This window comes from Perca fluviatilis, chromosome 14 (assembly GCF_010015445.1).
Source record: "Perca fluviatilis chromosome 14, GENO_Pfluv_1.0, whole genome shotgun sequence".
Lineage (NCBI taxonomy): Eukaryota > Metazoa > Chordata > Actinopteri > Perciformes > Percidae > Perca > Perca fluviatilis.
This window is the reverse complement of record NC_053125.1, coordinates 36807843-36827774: the sequence shown is the minus strand read 5'-3', so window position 1 is coordinate 36827774 and position 19932 is coordinate 36807843. Positions and strand designations below refer to the sequence as shown.

The 19932-nt window shown below is 40.6% G+C and overlaps 1 pseudogene; it reads left to right on the top strand.

Moving 5' to 3' along the window:
• The first annotated feature begins 8428 nt into the window (after positions 1-8428).
• Positions 8429-13329, top strand: LOC120572808 (annotated as a pseudogene).
• The last annotated feature ends 6603 nt before the right edge of the window (positions 13330-19932 follow it).

The window sequence follows — 19932 nt, the reverse complement described above, 5'->3', positions numbered from 1 at the left end:
ATGTCATACATGGAAGTGGGAGAAGTCATTGTTCCTGCTGAACTGCACAATCTGGCACAGTTTATTGCTATTATAGTGTAATTGGTACCATGTGTTGTCCAAAACAATTTTTTAAATGGAACTTTGTCACTGGTATCAGTTTGTTAAGTAAAAAGCACATGTATATATAGTGGATAGAAAGCATTCAGTCATAGTTCTCACAGTAACACCATTTCCTGAAGGCAACATGACAGAGGAGTCTTCTGCCTTCTTTGTTAGGCTGTCACTCATAATGCCACGCCCCTCTTAGTTGAAGCCACGCCCCCCACGCAAAATCAGGGCCAAAAGTCTGAAACCGAAAAAAATGATCTGAAAGTGAAAAACAGATCTGAAAACGAAAAAAAAAGATTTGAAACCGAAAAAAAGATTTGAAGGCGTAAATAAAATAAGTTTTGAATCTGAAAACATGAAATGTGGAACTGAAAACAAATATAAAAGTGAAAAATGAAAATTTATAATTTATTCAAAATAATTCCAGAATTTAATCTATATTTTATTCAAACTGAAAGAAAAATTGGTACACTTATTTTAAGTTTGAATACATGGTTTTATTTTTTCCAAGTTTTGACCAAGACTTAAATTTTCAATTTCAAGCTTTATTTTTATCAACTATATATATTTTTTTCAAATGAACAAAACATTTGGCCCTGATTTAGCTCCATACGGTACACGATGACGCCCACTTCGAGCATTTAGCAAGCTGGGCGGCGATAACAAGTGCGGAAATGGAAAACACGTTTTTCCGTTGTGATTCGGCCAGAAACTTCAACATTGTGAGGCGAAGAGATCGTTTTGGAATATAAAGCTTGGATATTACATTTCCTTGGACTTTTGGGGATTTATGAAAATCAAGTTTTGGTCAAAATACCACTTTGTTGCTGAAAGGACAACGACAACAGGTATGCATGCACTCTCGGCTGCACAGATTACGGCTGAGTTGTTTTATTTTCTGTTACTTTGTAACGGTTGCGTACATGGCTGTATATTAGATATATATTAGTATAAGATTTAATGCTTTAAAGTTATAAAAACGCTCATGAGTGGAAGTTTTATCGAGGTTACACAAAGTGTCCCGTTGACGGGAGGGTGATCCTTGAGAGGTTAAACGTTTATTAATTCTGAACGCGTCTGGCCTGTCTATCTATATTGCACCAAATACGACACTGCACTCCCTTGTGAAGTCGTTTGGATGAAAGGTTCTTAAAATAATCAAAATGCAAACAGACAGACACATAGAGATTCCTGCCTTTATTAGAGATAATAATATGTTCAGCCCCCTCTTTCCGAAGCTTCCAATTTTCGATGCTCATTACTACCGAAGCTTCGAAGCTCAAAAAATGGAATTTGGACCAGCCCTAGTGTTTACTGTGTTAATGGACTGAGGATGGGAGGAGGATTCAGCAGAATCTCAACCAGTGGAATCGGTATTCAGCCGAACCCCAAAAATCCGGATTCGGTGCATCCCTAACCTTATTATTATTATTATTATTAGCCTGCATTAAAATACAACAGGTACATATTGCTGTTCAGTTAAGTAATGCCCGACAAGGTGTCCATTGTCAGGTATTAATGGACGACGGCGAGGCGTGAAGTCCATTTCTACCTGACAATGGACACCTCGAAGGGCATTAACCCTCTTATACCATGGTCACTCGCCAAATAACATATTTTTAAAACATTTGTTCATAATTTAATTAGTTTTACAATCGAAATCTAAAGTTTATCCAAACAATAACTCCGTTTCCCTGGTTACGCCTGACGGTTTGACTAATACCTGGAACAATCATTCCCATCCATTAGGTTCTTATGCAATGCAAACGTTGTTCACTCCACCAGGAGTTAGGAAGGACCTTAGATACGACTTGCCTCCCTTAGCAACCGGAGATATTTATATAGTCCGCTCAGCTGATAGAACCCTTCAGTTTAGCTACGAGCCAGAAAGCTAACGCTATGATAGGCAAGGCAGGCAAGGCAGCTTTATTTGTAGAGCACATTTCAGCAACAGGGCAATTCAAAGTGCTTTACATAAAACATTAAAGAGCAGTTAAAAACAATTGAAAACAATTTAAAAACATTAATAAACAAATTAAAAACATTAAAAGACAAGAATAAAATTGATAGTGCAGTATAAGAAATTAAAGTTAATAGATTATTTAAAGAAAAGCAACATCAAAAAGATAGGTCTTTAGCTTAGATTTAAAAGAACTGAGAGTTGCAGCGGACCTGCAGGTTTCTGGGAGTTTGTTCCAGATATGTGGAGCATAAAAACTGAACGCTGCTTCCCCCTGTTTAGTTCTGACTCTGGGGACAACAAGTAGACCTGTCCCAGACAACCTGAGAGGTCTGGGTGGGTCATAATGTAGTAGCAGATCAGAAATGTATTTTGGCCCTAAACCGTTTAGTGATTTATAAACCAGTAAAAGTATTTTGAAATCAATTCTTTGAGGCACTGGAAGCCAGTGTAGAGACTTCAGACCTGGAGTGATGTGATCCACTTTCCTGGTCTTAGTGAGGACTCGAGCAGCAGCGTTCTGAATCAGCTGCAGCTGTCTGATTGATTTTTTAGGGAGACCTGTAAAGACACCGTTACAGTAGTCAAGTCTACTGAAGATAAAAGCATGGACAACTTACAGTCTTCCAGATCCTGCTGAGACATAAGTCCTTTAACCCTTGATATATTTTTAAGGTGATAATATGCTGATTTTTTAATTATGTTAATGTGGCTTTTTAAAAATCAGGTCTGAGTCCATGACTACACCAAGATTTCTGGCTTTGTCTGTTGTTTTTAACATTGTCGTTTGAAGCTGAGCTGACTTTCAATCGTTCCTCTTTAGCTCCAAAACAACCACCTCTGTTTTTTTCATTTAATTTAAGAAAGTTCTGGCGCATCCAGTCATTAATCTGTTCAATGCACATATTTAATTGTTGTATTGGGCTATAGTTCCCTGGTGATAAGGTTATGTAAATTTGGGTGTCATCCGCCAACTATGGTAACTTATTTTGTTGTTTTCCATAATCTTAGCCAGTGGAAGCATGTAGATGTTGAACAGAAGAGGCCCCAGAACTGAGCTCTGGGGAAACTCCGCACGTCATATTTGTATGCTCAGATGTATAATTACCTATAGACACAAAGTAGTCCCTATTCTTTAAATAGGATTCAAACCACTTTAGTACTGAGCCAGAAAGACCAACCCAGTTTTCCAATCGGTCAAGCAATATGTCATGGTCTACCGTATCAAATGCAGCACTGAGATCAAGTAATACTAAGACTGAAATTTTGCCACTATCTGTGTTTAATCAGAAACCGACCAGATCTTCCACGATCCGACACGGCACCTCCGATAAATATTTATATTATTTAATGAAAGTTTAATCGATTTTCTTACCGTTTTTTTCAGCGGAAAGCTAACGAGTTAGCCATCACGGCCCTGTCTTTGGTGTCTTTGTAGCCTTTACAGAAGGTTTTATATCCAGCCTGGAAGTTGTGCCTCTTTACGGAGTTATTCAGCAATAAATCCACACTCTTACATCCAAGATTTATCCACTTGATGTCCGTAATTTATCTCGTTTTCGGTCAGTTTCGGCGCTGCGGCTAGCCGACTTCAACAGCTAATAGCCAATAAGCTACTGATCACAGTGATGTCTGTTTTATCTTCGGGCCTTTACAGCAGAGGCTTTCTATCCAGCCTGGAGCTCGTGCGTCTTTACGGAGTTGTTCAGCAATAAATCCAAACGGCTTACATCCAAGATTTATCCACTCGATGTCCATAATTTATCACTTTTTCCGGTCATTTGTTCAGCTACATCTGTGTAGCTGCCGTCCAGTATAAATCTCCCATGATGCTTTGCAAGTGTGTTTACGTTTTCAACAAATGAGAATCCAGGTCCGTCCACAGTGGAAAGGTGGGTTCACTGACCGATGGAAATCCGAAAACCGAGCGATAAAAACAGTAAAGTGAAAAAAGAGATAATGGCATCACTGTTTAGATATTTGGGATACATTTGGTTTTTGAAGAAATGTAAATAGTTTGTCAGTTATATGAGTTATAACGTTTATTATGTTTATTTTTGCACTGGATGACTCCAAATATATAGGAGAACTGTTTTAGACAACACAAATTCTTGTGTACCATTTCTCTGTTTGTGATATCAATACATTTGAACATTATTATTTTGATTATTGGCGAAAAGCGTCTGGACTTTTTGAAAAAATGTATATATTTTGTCAACTTTATAAGTTATAATGTTTATTTCTTCACAGTTTGACACCCAAGACATATGGGAACTGATTTAGACAGGAGATTGGCTTAGCTTTTATTGTTCTGTGTGTGATATCAATAAATATCTGTGAGATTCATTTTCCGTTTTATTTATTTATTTGTTTTTAAGGTCATACAACCTTTTTATTAATTTGACCTCACTACAGCACAAATATTCTAAAAGCCCAGTTTTTCCTGAAAAAAATGATGTACATTGATTGACTGTGGACAACAGGGTTGATGTTTTACAAGCTTTTTTAGAAAATAAAACCAGACGGAAAAGGAATTGTAAAAATGGCCTTAGGTTCCTGAGGGTTAAGTGGATGTCATTAAAGACTTTAACAAGAGCCGTCTCAGTGCTGTGGTGTGGTCGAAAACCTGACTGGAAGGCATCAAAACTGTTGTTTAGTGACAAGAAAAGGTTGAGTTGTTGACAAACCACTTTTTCTATGATTTTACTTAAAAATGGAAGGTTTGATATTGGCCTATAGTTGCTCAATAGTGTCGTGTCTAGATTGTTCTTTTTAGGAGTGGCTTGATGACTGCAGTTTTCAGGGCCTGGGGAAGATACCTGAGAGCAGAGATGTGTTTACAATCTGTAGAAGATCAGAAGCCAAACAATTCAAAACATTTTTGAAAACACCGTTCAGTAGAATATCAAGGCAACAGGAGGAGGGTTTCAGATGTTGTATAATGTCCTCCAGGTTTTTAAGTTGATCGTATGAAATTGTGTCATGTTGGAATTTGTTTTGCGTGCATACTGTGACAACACATATCCTGTACTTGATATGGAAGCACTTACTGTTTGTCTAATTTTCTGAATTTTGCTGTGCTGTAGAAGAGGCAAAGTCATTGCAAGCCTTGGTAGACAACAGTTCAGATGCTACCGGTACTGGAGGGTTAGTTAGTCTATCGACAGTAACAAACAAAAGCACGGAATACTTAAATTTTTATTTTTCTGGCGATAATGTCAGAGAAGAAGGACTGCCTTGCATTTCTTAGTTCCAGATTATAAATGCGAAGTCTCTCTTTTAGGTGTTATAATGGACCTGAGCGATTAGAATTTTGCGCCAACTGCGTTTAGCTTTTCGACACTCTCTTTTTTCTGTTCTCACACCTATAAAATTTCTCCATGGAGATCTTTTCTTACCAGAGACAGCTTTGATCTTAGTGGGAGCAATAGCATCAATAACATTCGTAATTTTACAGTTGAAATTATCTACAAGCTCAGTGACTGAGGCCCCAGTAAGGGCGGGTGTAGAGGAGAAAAGCTGAATGAATTTTTCACTGGTGTTTTCAGTGATATACCGTTTTCTGATTAACTTTGTTTGAACACTTTTTGGCACAGAGATAGTGCCGTTAAAGAAAACACAGGAATGATCAGAGAGAGCAACATCAGTCACCACAACCTTGGGAATGTTCAGACCCTTGGAGATAATCAAGTCCAGAGTGTGCCCCTTATTGTGCGTGGGCTGTGTCACATGCTGAGTCAGTCCATAGCTCTCAAAAACACAACACAGTTCTTTGGTCCCTCGGTCCTGGGGGTTGTCAACATGAATGTTAAAATCACCAGCAATAATTACACGGTCAAAGTTAATACAAATTATAGACAGCAGTTCAGTAAAGTCGTCAAAGAAGTTTGCACAGTATTTAGGTGGCCTGTAGATATTTAGAAGTAGAGCTTGAGGGGAGGAGATCTTAGCTGAAGAGCCACATATTCAAAAGAAGCAAAATTTCCGTAAGATAATGCGTACATTGAAATGAGTCATTAAACAAAATGGGCGACTCCACCTCCTTTCTTATTCACTCTATTCTCACTACCAAAAATAAAGTTAGGGGCTGACTCAATGAGAACAGCAGCACTGTTATTATGGTCCAACCAGGTTTCAGTTAAAAACATAAAATCAAGATTGTGCTTGATAATAAAATCATTGATTAAAAATGATTTACCCGCCCCCCAAAGACCTAACGCTTTAGTAGGGCTAGTGTTAGTGGCGTTTTCATTTTTGGGACAGACTGTGGCTGACGGGAATGGATACTAAATTTGCAAAGTTTGCAGTCATGTGCTTATTCTCCATTCTTTTCTATTACCTATCACAACATAAATTGTGGAAGAATCTATACGCAGGGCCCAGGCTTGTCTTGGAAAGAGTCATGAGTGCTACTAGGCATGCAGCCTGGACCCCGCCCATATCAGTTAATGCTTGCTGCATTTTGCACACAAGCATCCTTATCAGTTTGGGGGAGAAGGAGTTAGCGGTGCCGTGCCTGTGAGGGGCAAGAGGTGCCTGGCGTTTTCCGATGGGAGAAGGAAAGGGGCATACTTGGTTCCAGCATTCACCAGCTGCTTCATCTGGTCAGTGAACTCCAACATGGGGATGGGGGAAAGGAGGGGGGAGGCACGTATCCTTAAAGAGGTCCTCAAAGCCGTGGTGGTTGTCCAAGGGGTTTGAGGAGTGTTGGACGGGTGAGAAGGGGTGTTGAGATTTCTCATCTCGGCTCTTTGGTCTCCCATGGTCAAATCTTTGCTCAGGTGGGGGCTGTAGTGGCTCACTGCCGCACTTTGTTGTGTCTTCCTCTTGTTTTGGTTCATCTTGTCTCGTGTCCTTGGCCAAGGGAGCAGATGTGTGGCGCAGAAAGTAAAGTAGGCTAGAGGTGAACAGCTTTACTCCTGGCTTGTTAAGGAATAGTCCATCTGCTTTAAAAGATGTCTGCAGAAAATGTTAAAATTGTCAATGAACTGCAGAGAATGGTTGGTATATGCATTTGAAAGCCATCTGTTCAGTGCCAACAGTCTGCCGAATCTCTCAGCTCCTCCTCTGACTGGCGTAGTAGGCCACTGATAAACACCTTCGCATTTAGAGAGCTGACTGTGTTCAGCAGATTCATAAAGTCACGATTCAGCACTTCAGACTCTTGCTTTACAACATCATTTGACCCTATATGCAGTATAATGTTCTTCACAGTTGGGTGTGCTGCTATGATATCCTGGATTCTTTGGGCCAAGTCAGACACCATGTCTTTGGGAAAACAGAGTATTTTGGTGTTTTTACTGCTTTTTATATCTTTCACAGCAGAGTCACCCACAATCAGTGTTTGCCCGGGCCCAGTTGTTAGCTTTCCCCTGTACTAGCTTTTACTTTTAGAATTGCTCTCAGTCCTTACCCTGCTGTGTGACGATGAGACGTAATCCAGGTCATGCCCAGGGTCCTGCAGCAGAGGAGCAAATCTGTTCTTCACCTGCACACTCAGTTGTTGGGGAGGCATTTTGTTGCTGATTTTCCCTTTTGCAGCTGTCCACGGCTGTGTCCTGCTAAGTACAGGGGTTGAAGAGGCGCTCTGCCTGGGTGGTAATACTGGGCAGCCGGTCGTATCACAAATCTCAGGGCGCTGTGCTCTGCCCGTTAGTCGTCCTCCCATTTCCCAGGAAAATGATTTACTCTTAGGCTTTGCACCAAAAGAGTTCCAGGGAGGACTGCCACTTGTTGATTTATTATCCGTTCCACAGCCCTCTTGTTTCTTTGTGGTCTTGCTGGTGCTAGTTAGCCGTGTGTTAGCATGCTTTTGTCCATTGTTTGGACATGATAGCAAGATCCAAAGTCAATCACATTGTGTACAGTTGGCAATCAGTAAAAATTATTTGACAGTATGTTGAACAACAAGACAAGCTAGCTATCCAACCATGTCATTGTCCCCAAAACAATATAACGACTTTTACGAAGAATTTGATCCGCGATGTGTAACGTTACTGTCGGCTGCAGCGGAGCAGCCTGAAGCAGCGAGCTGAGATATGTGAGATAACGTTATTCTCTGTGAAACAAAGTCAGTCCAGAGAGCCAGTAGAACTGATAGACATAATATAGTGTGTGTGTGTGTGTATATATATATATATATATATATATATATATATATATATACTATATTATGTGTGTGTAGCTAGCCTGTGTGTTTTAGCGCCATCCTGTGGCGTTCAGAGGACGAGATGGAAATAAAAAATCCACATTTCCTTTTTGATTTAATGTAGCGCATTCATATAGAACAGTAAACAGTCAGTTTCACCGGACTCCTTTAGTAGGTGTCCTATATCACTTTTTAATGGACACCCTGCAGCCAATCAGAATTGAGTATTCACCCAGACCATGGTATAATTCCTGTTATTATTTTAACATTGTGATCATTGCTGGATTTCAGGACAAGAGAGGAATGGAGGAGGACAACCAGAACCAGGAGCAGCGGAGCAACAAGGTCCGCAGAAGACAAGCAGCAGACTGGGACTCTGATACCAACGAGGTCCCCAGGAGACCAGCAGCAGACTGGGACTCTGATACCAACGAGGTCCCCAGGAGATCAGCAGCAGACTGGGTCTCTGATACCAACGAGGTCCCCAGGAGACCAGCAGCAGACTGGGACTCTAATAGCAGCCATGTTAAGGTCAGTGTTCAGGACACAACAACCACTCTAAAGAAACCAGGAAGAGAGTCGATGCTCCGTGGATCATTCTGTTATTAGAGATCAAATGTGGAGAAAGGAAGTTGTAGGAGCCCATTGAAGTTATTGATTAAATGTCTGCAATATACTGTCAATTCTGACCACTGGGGTGTAATATAGGATCTATAATATAAAATATTTATGTGACCGTCATTGGTACTTTTATATTGTCTTTATGAAGACTAATAAACTTCTGTTCATATTTTTATTAGGTTTGGTGAATATAGTATGACAGTTGAGATAATTAGAAAAGGCTGATAAAGATGAAGTCTATAAAGAAGGATAATATATAAAGTTCTATACACGTGTTTCTATAATGGTTCTAACAACGACAGACACAATACATCTTTTTAGATGATTTATTAGGGCCTGAGCGCCAACAGCGGCGAAGTCTCTATTGAAACTGAAGGAATTATTATTCTTTTTCCTTTGTCCGGCAAATGACTTGCCTTTTTGAGGGGCTTAACATACTCAAAAACTCAACAAAACTGGTGGTTACATCAAGTCTGGTGAAAATCTACGTATTTTAAGGGTTTTGGGAATAGGCGCACAAAAATGGCTCGCTAGCGCCCCCTACAAAATTAAAAAACTTGAGCCCCTGCAGTATGTTTAACGTAGACTATCAAAACTTGGTACACATATGTAACATGCCAAGATGTACAAAAAACGTCATCAGAGCCATACCCTAAACCCAACAGGAAGTCCGCCATTTTGAACTGAAAGTTCAAAATTAGTCAGATTTTGGCCATTTCTAGCCTACATGTCGTACTTTAACAAACTCCGATCAACTTAAAAAAAGATGAAAAGTTATTAAAAGAAAAATTTGACAGTTGACTTGACTGTTAGTAGTACCTAGGTACTACTGACAGTACCTAGGTAAGGACTACTAGCCAGTCAGAAGAATTGCCACGCTAACAGCTTGGCAATAACTTTTGTGTGTTACAAAGTGACACACATTTGTCTCTAAAGTAAAGGCTGTACTACAATAGAGATGTTTGGAACAGTTTGTGAACACTGTTAAAGGGGTGATAGAATGATTATATAGGGTATTTTACACTGTTCCTAAAGGTCTCCTAATGGTATGTAACATTGGTTGGGCTGAAAATTGCCCGAATGCTATTTTATTAGGCCCTTAACTACCCTGTGAATATGGCTCTATTTGGAACAAGAGCTTTTCTTCCAAATATGGTATGCTCATGAATATTTAGAATGAGCTACGCACTGATTGGTTTGAGCAAACTACATAGAATCACATGGGAGACTCGACAGCAGGTCTCATATTTCAGACACTGCAAAGTTATACATTGTTTGTCGGGCTATTTCGTTTTTATAATTCCTTTCTGAGACTTTTTCGGAGCCCGCGAAATCAACTATATAAACCTCAAATATGGGCCGTTTTACGAACATTGGTGGCTAATTGCAAATTTGGTAAGACTGTTTGTCGGAGTTCAGCCGGCCGGTGCTGCCTCGCCGCCCCGCTGGGGCGCGCCTCGCCCCCCTCTGGTGCTGCCCTCCGCCCGCCCGGCCTGCCTTCTCCGCACAGACCCCCCTTGTGGGTGTTCGGAGCTCCGTCACGGCTGGCAGCCCACAGCAGGGACTACCAACACCGCTGCCCTGACAGAGCTCCAGGGCCTGCAGCTCCCCTCTTCCTGCTAGCTAAATGGCCCGTTGTGTGAGAGTGAGAGCGCGGTCAGCGAGCTTGTTACACCAGCAATCTCTAACCACATGTTACACACATGTCACGCAACTTATACAACATCTAACTAAATGTCTTATAAAGCTAACAACGGTGTCCAATTTCAAGTTAATGAATATTTGTGAAGACTAGGTGTTTCGTTAGCTGCGACTGTCCCTTCAATCCTAACTATGTGTAGCTACAAATCACGGATAGTTAGCTTCATTTTTGGTCGTAATTCGAGTATATTTACAGTTTGAATTTCGCCACGCCACGTATACAACATCTACCTAAAGGTCTTATAAAGCTAACAACGGTGTCCGATTTTAAGTTAATGAATTTTTGTGAATTCCAGAGGAAGTCTAAGAGGAGGCTAGCTAGCTCCATCCAGCCGCAGGCTCTATCAATGAGACTCGCGGACAAGCGGCGTTTATTTCCCCAATCGTTTGTTTAAATAACTTAATTATAAACTAACATTATAATTATACACATTAAAAGAGTAACTGGAACCTGTGGTAAGAGATTGCTGGCGTAACAAGCTCTCTGACCGCGCTCTCACTCACACACACCTGGCATTAGGAAGAGGGGAACTGCAGGCCCTGGAGCTCTGTCAGGGCAGCGGCGTTTAGTAGTCATTCACCCACAAAACAGTGACTTTGCGCGGGTATGAAGTTCCGTGGGCTGCCAGCCGTGACGGAGCTCAATCGAGCTCACAGCAGGCCGGGGTCTGTGAAGGAAGGCAGGCCGGGCGGCGAGGCAGCAACGCAGGCAGCACCGGTGGCTGAACTTTCGACATATATTTTTGTAAAATGGCCCATATTTGACCTCTACATTGTTGATTTCTCACATAAAAAAGTCTCAGAAGTGAATTGAATGGTAAAATAGCAGATGAACAATGTACACAATTTCTGAGATCTGCACGACCTAGATTCAGAAGACTAACTGATCTCAGGTCAGTTGTGTAGCCTATGCAAATGTTGGGGCGTGACAAAGAGAGAGACTAGATCCAAATGAGGTGGAGGCTTGTTGAGATTTTCCCGTTTTCAGAGGCAGTTTAAAATTGTGAGATTTGCAGAGAAAAGAGGTGTCAATGGGATTTAGAGGTTCTATGTATGTCCTAGTTACCCACTAAACTGTCACTATTCAACTATGACAAGGTAAAATCGGTTTCTGCATTCTATCACCCCTTTAACATGTCTGCATCTGGCAGATATATTCCTTCCTTTTTTTCATAAATTATTGTATGAAGAATTAAAATTGTGAGAGCAAGTCTAGGGTTTAAAGGTTGCTCACTAACTCTCTCTGTTTGTCTGTTGCTATAGAAACGGAGAGGAGGAAAGGGACCCAAACGTCACCACTGTCAACACTGTGACAAATCCTTCAAAACATCTGAATATTTAAAGATTCATCAGAGAGTTCACACTGGAGACAAGCCGTACAGCTGTGACCAATGTGGGGCAGCTTTCACACAACAGAGTAACCTAAAAACACATCAGCGCATTCACGCTGGAGATAAACCTTACAGCTGTGATCAATGTGGGGCAGCTTTCATACAACAGAGTACACTAAAAAGCCATCAATGCATTCACACTGGAGAGAAGCCTTACAGATGTGATCTATGTGGGGCAGCTTTCACACGACAGAATACCCTAAACAGACATCAACGCATTCACACTGGAGATAAACCTTACAGCTGTGATCAATGTGGGGCAGTTTTCATACAACAGAGTACCCTAAAAAACCATCAACGCATTCACACTGGAGATAAACCTTACAGCTGTGATCAATGTGGGGCAGTTTTCATACAACAGAGTACCCTAAAAAACCATCAACGCATTCACACTGGAGATAAACCTTACAGCTGTGATCAATGTGGTAAAACCTTTTCTAGGAGTAGTGAAGTAGAAATCCACCGACGTATTCACACCGGAGAGAAGCCGCCGGTGTGATCAATGTGGTAAAACTTTTGCTCGTAGTGGTAGCCTTTACTCTCACCAGCGCATTCACACTGGAGAGAAGCCGTACAGCTGTGATCAATGTGGTAAAATGTTTTCTCATAGTAATAGCCTTAAAAAACCCCAGCGCCTTCACACTGCCTCGTAGTGAACATGTTTCAGAGCCAAGCTGTTTCCTCCTGCCTCCTCCTCATGCCCTGATAGCGGAGTTGTTATATTCTGTTTTTCTCTCCACATTGAAGGCTGACCAGCAGTAACTTTATCTTCTGAACAGCATGGATGTTATTCTGGCTACCATTACATATTACACTCCCTCCCTTTGAATGGCTTTATTCCACTCAAAATTAGCTTTCATTCCTGTAATAAAATATGTTGAGTTCAGGGTTCAATGGCTAGCACTATTTAACTAATGCAACGGAGTATTTGTTCTTAATTAGAACAATCCCAACACTGTTTACTAAGGTAATGTCATGTTGCTGAAATATTTAGTCTATTGTCCCTTAAGACAAAGAAAAGAAGCAAATCTTCATAACTGGGAAGCTTTAATCAGAACATGTCTGCTGCTTTAAAAATAACTTGAACAGTTAATGTGTTTAAACTGCGTTTGTGCCACCACCATCTTGGGACTTAAAATAATGTTTCCAAAATCGTTTCAGTGGTTCATCAACTCGTAACAGGGTGAACGGCACTTCTGCCCTTGCTTTGCTGCTCTCTACCGGCTATAACCGTGTAATTGCAAAAATTACCTTTAAGCATAATTCCTTGTATTTTTATGTATTATTTCTACTTTAATTTCTGCTTAAATTGCTGAGGTGTCCGGTCTGGAACATAATGTGAGCTGTTTGTCTGAACAGATAAAGGGACGAGGTCACCCTAAAACTATCTCATCTTTTCCCATGCCAGTTAAGATGTAACTGGGGGGTGAAAGTCGTACAGGGAGGAGGAGGTGAGATGACTCCAAGATGTCTCTTGTATTTCTCTGATTGTCTTCATGTGTATCAGATTGCCTGTCAAAATTGTAGCGTCATAATAATCCAAGTGCGTGTGTGCTGTCACTCTGAAGATGCATATAAGCCTGGTGTTCTGTTCACTCATTTGAGAAACTGACTCCACACTGGGCTGCGGCCTTTTGTGTAATCATGTTGCTCCTATATTTGCAAATATATCTTTTTTAATAAAATACAAAAACCCAACTTGGTTTTTAGTCTCAGTCTGTCTTATTTGTTTCAATTTACTAAACTTTGAAATTTCCCCCCCTGCTGCAAAGGAAACTTCCACGACAACCGCACTATGCAAGTCTGCCAGATTGGGTAGCTGATCTGTAGTTCCAATGAGACATAATCATAATGGGACGATTCCTCTTCCAACCTGTAGGGGGACCAAAGAGAAGAAGTTACATAGTGTTGCTTTAAAGGACAAATACGGCACAAAATGAACCTAAGGGATAATAACACATATGTAGTGAGGGTAGTAGAGGGTAAAGTAAACAGAAATCTCTATTTCTTCACCACTAACAAGGCTCAAAATATCACCATGGTAGCATAATGAGGTTCCCTACATGTTAACCCCAGCATTGAGATCTTTGTAAGTGCACAGACAGTTTATTAAAAAGATAGTATAGAAAGACATTACCGTTCATGTATACAGGCAGGCGCCATCTTGGAAAAACAGTCAAGACCAGTCGAACGGTGAACGCCGTGCAGCGGGAGCTGAACTGTCACTTGAAATCTCCCGTGGTCCGTGGTTTCCCAATGGGTCGTTTGTGAAATGTGACTACGTGGGAATGCATGAATTATATCTGTTTATTAAAATATATGGGTGACTAACTACAAGGGTTAGGGTTCTACTGGTCCTGACTGTTTTCCCAATATGAGCCCTGCCTGTGGGTATGAACGGTAATGTATTTCTAGACCATTGGCAATTTTAGACCCTTTTTAGGGGGGCTCAAGAAACATAGTGTTGGCCAATCAGAGGAGGTTATGGTGTCAGACTCCCGCCTTTGGCTGAGTCTCTATCTGATCTGTTAGAGGGAGAGCAGGAGACTGTTGGGTAGTTTAAGGTTGGTAGTCCCCAGAGAAGAAGGTGGTCATTTTATCTTTATTAGATTATAACCCAAATTGAAATGTAAGCAACTGAAATTGCTGAATGTTGGAACATTGTGTCAAATTACAGACAGACTCAGATCACCAGAGCTGTTGTAAACAGGGACTGTGAGGTTTCTTTTAGAAAAATCTATTAAAGCAGGGATGTCCAAACTTTTTTCACCAATGGCCACATACAGAAAAATATAGGAAGGGCTGGGCCACTCAGTAGGGGGGAGATTCTCAAAACAGCCTCAGATTGATTCTTCAGTCAGGGTGGTGATCCCCTTCACAGCCCTGTATAAAGGGGGCAACATAAGGGGATCGGTATATTTTAGGCTTGCTATGCAAATAAGTTATTAGGCTTGTTAACACACCAACTATAGTTTGTTAAAATATATTATCAACTTTAATTGAGTGAATTAATGAAGTAATTGTGCCTATTAACACATGATTACTGTGTATTATATTTGTAACTTACCTATAATGGGAGCAGCATTGCACTCAGTGGGAGCAGTGATGCTGAGCTTTGGACTGAAGGATGGCTGGCAAGTCAGGAGTCAGTTTGGTGTTTGAGAAGAGAAGGACATCAGAGATAGCTGTCGGTCATTCTGGTTCCCAAAAACAAAGCTCGCTGCCATTTGCTTAACTTTCTGTTCTCTCTCAGCACCAGTGGTAGTCTGGATGCTTGGTTTCATAGTGTGGTCCTACATGATAGTCTTTCATCACTGCAACTGTTTCATTACAAATCAAACAGGCACACTTCACCTTGACTTCACTGAAGAAATATTAATTTTCCCACTGTGTCTGAAATCTCCTGCACTCACTTGCTATTCTTTGTTTCTTCGGTTCTGAAGAAACAAACGTTCTTGTATCGGTTCTTTTATTACATGCTATATAATTGAATAAAACACCCAAAATTCAATGAAATTAGTAAACTGATCATTTATTTTGCCTGTGAAGAGTAATGGTTGTATGGAACCATCCACGGTATTTGTTTTTTTTGGACAATGTGGTTGAAAACCAAATTTATGATATAGAAACTTTTTGAAAATGGGTCAAATTTGACCAGAGGACAACAGGAAGGTTAAATTGGTTTAAAATGTATTAAAATGTTAAATTACACCAAAAATGTATGATACACAAGTGGAATATTTGAGGGTTTTCTGAGAAGCTGAACTACATGCTTCAATGTGTCAAGTTGTTGAAAAATGTGCAAAAGTGGAAAAGATTCTAATTAATAAGAATGTCTTTTAAAAGATGAACAATAATAATATTGTATGAAGGTTTCTGTAAAAGCCTAAACTGAATTGTCGGCTTTATTTTGAATGAATATATATTTAATATTTTCAAAAAGTACAAATAGAATTTACACACACACGCACAGACACAGACACAAACACAAACACACACATGTAGTATGTGAAAAGCCATATAGCTTTGACGTTAAGTCTTTGTTCTAATACACATGGTTCCACTTAGCTGAGGCATCAGGTCAGAGGGCCACATTCCACAGAGGCCCCAGGAAGCACATAGCACCCCACAGGAAAATGGTTTATGTTACAAACAGCCCAGATATACCTCATGTCTCACCAGAAAACAGTCCAGATATACCTCATGTCTCACCAGAAAACAATCCAGATATACCTCATGTCTCACCAGAAAACAGTCCAGATATACCTCATGTCTCACCAGAAAACAGTCCAGATATACCTCATGTCTCACTAGAAAACAGTCCAGATATACCTCATGTCTCACCAGAAAACAGCCCAGATATACCTCATGTCTCACCAGAAAACAGCCCAGATATACCTCATGTCTCACCAGAAAACAGTCCAGATATACCTCATGTCTCACTAGAAAACAGTCCATATATACCTCATGTCTCACCAGAAAACAGCCCACATATACCTCATGTCTCACCAGAAAACAGCCCACATATACCTCATGTCTCACTAGAAAACAGCCCACATATACCTCATGTCTCACTAGAAAACAGTCCAGATATACCTCATGTCTCACTAGAAAACAGCCCACATATACCTCATGTCTCACCAGAAAACAGCCCACATATACCTCATGTCTCACTAGAAAACAGCCCACATATACCTCATGTCTCACTAGAAAACAGCCCAGATATACCTCATGTCTCACCAGAAAACAGCCCACATATACCTCATGTCTCACTAGAAAACAGCCCACCCATGCCTCTGTCTCACCAGAAAACAGTCCACATATACCTCCTTGTCTCACTAGAAAACAGCCCACATATACCTCATGTCTCACTAGAAAACAGCCCACATATACCTCATGTCTCAACCAGAAAACAGCCCACATATACCTCATGTCTCACTAGAAAAACCAATATATACCTCATGTCTCACTAGAAAAACAGCCCACATATACCTCATGTCTGGAAACAGCCAATATACCTCATGTCTCACTAGAAACACCACATATACCCATGTTCACAAAACAGCCCACATATATACCTCGTCTCACCAGAAAACAGTCCGCATATACCTCATGTCTCACCAGAAAACAGCCCACATATACCTCATGTCTCACACAGAAAACAGACCCACATATACCTCATGTCTCACCAGAAAACAGCCCACATGTCCTATGTCTCACTAGAAAACGTCCACATATACCTCATGTCTCACCAGAAAACAGCCACATATACCTCATGTCTCACCAGAAAACACCACATATTATGTCTCACTAGAAAACAGTCCAATATACCTACCTCATCTCTCACTAGAAAACAGTCCAATATACCTCATGTCTCTACAAAACAGTCCATATACCTCATGTCTCATAGAAAACAGTCCACATATACCTCATGTCTCACTAGAAAACAGTCCACATATATACCTCATGTCTCACCGAAAACAGTCCACATATACCTCATGTCTACCAGAAAACAGTCCAGATATACCTCATTTCACTTATATGCCTCATATCGAAAACAGTCCATATATACCTCATGTCTCACTAGAAAACAGTCATATATCCATGTCTCACCAGAAAACAGTCCAGATATACCTCATGTCTCACTAGAAAACAGTCCAATATACCTCTGTCTCACTAGAAAACAGTCCATATATACCTCATGTTCTAAAATATACTCATTCAAAAACATAGATATACCTCTTCTCACTAGAAAACAGCCCCATATACCTCATGTCTCACTAGAAAACAGTCCAGATATACCTACATGTCTCACTAGAAAACAGCCCAGATATACCTCATGTGCTCACCAAAAACCCCAAGATATACCTCATGTCTCACTAGAAAACAGTCCAGATATACCTCATGTCTCACTAGAAAACAGCCCAGATATACCTCATGTCTCACTAGAAAACAGTCCAGATATACCCTCATGTCTCACTAGAAAACAGTCCACATATGTACTCACTAGAAAACAGTCCATATATACCTCATGTCTCACCAGAAAACAGTCCAGATATACCTCATGTTCACTAGAAAACAGTCCAGATATACCTATTGTCTCACTAGAAAACAGTCCATATATACCTCATGTCTCACTAGAAAACAGTTCAGATATACCTCATGTCTCACCAGAAAACAGTCCAGATAAACCTCATGTCTCACTAGAAAACAGCCCAGATATACCTCTATGTCTCACCAGAAAACAGCCCAGATATACCTAATGTCTCACCAGAAAACAGTCCAGATATACCTCATGTCTCACCAGAAAACAGCCCAGATATACCTCATGTCTCACCAGAAAACAGTCCAGATATACCTCATGTCTCACCAGAAAACAGTCCAGATATACCTCATGTCTCACCAGAAAACAGTCCAGATATACCTCATGTCTCACTAGAAAACAGTCCAGATATACCTCATGTCTCACCAGAAAACAGTCCAGATATACCTCATGTCTCACCAGAAAACAGTCCATATATACCTCATGTCTCACTAGAAAACAGTCCAGATATACCTCATGTCTCACTAGAAAACAGTCCATATATACCTCATGTCTCACTAGAAAACAGTCCATATATACCTCATGTCTCACCAGAAAACAGTCCAGATATACCTCATGTCTCACTAGAAAACAGTCCAGATATACCTCATGTCTCACTAGAAAACAGTCCATATATACCTCATGTCTCACTAGAAAACAGTCCATATATACCTCATGTCTCACCAGAAAACAGTCCAGATATACCTCATGTCTCACTAGAAAACAGTCCAGATATACCTCATGTCTCACTAGAAAACAGTCCATATATACCTCATGTCTCACTAGAAAACAGTTCAGATATACCTCATGTCTCACCAGAAAACAGTCCAGATATACCTCATGTCTCACTAGAAAACAGCCCAGATATACCTCATGTCTCACTAGAAAACAGCCCAGATATACCTCATGTCTCACTAGAAAACAGCCCAGATATACCTCATGTCTCACCAGAAAACAGCCCAGATATACCTCATGTCTCACTAGAAAACAGTCCAGATATACCTCATGTCTCACTAGAAAACAGCCCAGATATACCTCATGTCTCACTAGAAAACAGTCCAGATATACCTCATGTCTCACTAGAAAACAGTCCATATATACCTCATGTCTCACTAGAAAACAGTCCATATATACCTCATGTCTCACCAGAAAACAGTCCAGATATACCTCATGTCTCACTAGAAAACAGTCCAGATATACCTCATGTCTCACTAGAAAACAGTCCATATATACCTCATGTCTCACTAGAAAACAGTTCAGATATACCTCATGTCTCACCAGAAAACAGTCCAGATATACCTCATGTCTCACTAGAAAACAGCCCAGATATACCTCATGTCTCACCAGAAAACAGCCCAGATATACCTCATGTCTCACCAGAAAACAGTCCAGATATACCTCATGTCTCACCAGAAAACAGCCCAGATATACCTCATGTCTCACCAGAAAACAGTCCAGATATACCTCATGTCTCACCAGAAAACAGTCCAGATATACCTCATGTCTCACCAGAAAACAGTCCAGATATACCTCATGTCTCACTAGAAAACAGTCCAGATATACCTCATGTCTCACCAGAAAACAGTCCAGATATACCTCATGTCTCACCAGAAAACAGTCCAGATATACCTCATGTCTCACCAGAAAACAGTCCAGATATACCTCATGTCTCACCAGAAAACAGCCCAGATATACCTCATGTCTCACCAGAAAACAGTCCAGATATACCTCATGTCTCACCAGAAAACAGTCCAGATATACCTCATGTCTCACCAGAAAACAGTCCAGATATACCTCATGTCTCACCAGAAAACAGCCCAGATATACCTCATGTCTCACCAGAAAACAGTCCAGATATACCTCATGTCTCACTAGAAAACAGCCCAGATATACCTCATGTCTCACCAGAAAACAGTCCAGATATACCTCATGTCTCACC